Below are 1,537 nucleotides of genomic sequence, written 5' to 3' on the forward strand. Positions count from 1 at the left end.
TGCGTAGTGTGGTACCACATAGAACTTGGCGAATGCGGTTCGCCCGAGCAGTGCGTGATAACCACTGCGGAACGGGACTATGTCGAAGATTAACTCCTCGCTTCAGAAATTATCCGGAGATCCGAAGACCACTTCAAGTGTGACTGAGCCTGTATAGTTGGCCTCTACACCTGGTATTACGCCTTTAAAGGTCGTTTTGGTGGGCTTAATCCTCGAGGGATCTATGCCCATTTTCCGCACTGTATCCAGGTAAAGCAGGTTCAGGTTGCTGCCGCCGTCCATAAGGACTCTAGTGAGATGAAATCCGTCAATAATTGGGTCTAGAACCAATGCGGCGAATCCTCCATGACGGATGCTAGTGGGATGGTCCCTTCGATCAAAGGTGATCGGGCAGGAGGACCATGGGTTGAACTTTGGGGCGACTGGCTCTACCACGTATACGTCCCTTAACGCGCGCTTCCGCTCCCTTTTGGGGATGTGGGTTGCGTATATCATGTTCACCGTCCGCACTTGTGGGGGAAAACTCTTCTGTCCACTGCTGTTCGGCGGCCGGGGCTCCTCGTCGTCATCGCTATGCAGCCCCTTGTCTTCATTTTCGGCGTTTAACTTGCCTACCTGCTTGAACACCCAACAATACCTGTTGGTGTGATTGGCCGGCTTTTCCGGGGTGCCATGTATCTGGCACAAGCGGTCGAGTATTCGGTCCAAACTGGACGGGCCCCTAGGATTCCTTTTGAATGGCTTTTTCCGCTGACCGGATTTAGAGCCTCTGAATCCGGCATTAACTGTCGTATCCTCAACATTGTCGCCGTTAATGCGGTGCTTCTGCTTGTTGCGACACGACCTGCCACTACTGTCCCTGGTGTCCGAATTACCAGGGTTCTTGGTCATATTGTTGCTACGAGCAAGCCAGCTGTCTTCTCCCGCGCAAAAGCGGGTCATGAGTGTCGTGAGTGCTGCCATAGATTTCGGCTTTTCCTGTCCAAGGTGCCGGGCCAGCCACTCGTCACGGATATTGTGCTTGAAGGCTGCTAGGGCCTCAGCGTCCGGATAGTCGACTATTTGATTTTTCTTTGTTAGGAACCATGTCCAGAATTTCCTGGCCAATTCCTCTGGCTGCTGAATTACGTGACTTAGGTCATCGTTGTCTGGGAGTCGCACATAAGTGCCCTGGAAATTGTCGAGGAATGCGGCTTCCAGGTCCTCCCAACAACTAATTGATCCTGTCGGCAAGCTTTTAAGCCAATGCCGAGCTGGTCCTTTAAGCTTGAGTGGGAGGTATTTGATGGCGTGGAAATCATCGCCGCGGGCCATGTGGATATGAAGGAGATAATCCTCGATCCATACCGCAGGATCTGTTGTGCCATCATATGATTCGATGTTTACGGGTTTGAAACCCTCGGGGATTTGATGATCCATTATTTCATCTGTGAAGCATAGTGGGTGTGTGGCGCCTCTGTACTGGGCTATATCATGACGTAGCTCCAATGAGCTTTGTCTACTGTGTTCGGCCCTGCCAAATTTGTGGCCGGCGTGA

This window comes from Triticum urartu, chromosome 2, assembly GCF_003073215.2.
Source record: "Triticum urartu cultivar G1812 chromosome 2, Tu2.1, whole genome shotgun sequence".
Classification (NCBI taxonomy): Eukaryota; Viridiplantae; Streptophyta; class Magnoliopsida; order Poales; family Poaceae; genus Triticum; species Triticum urartu.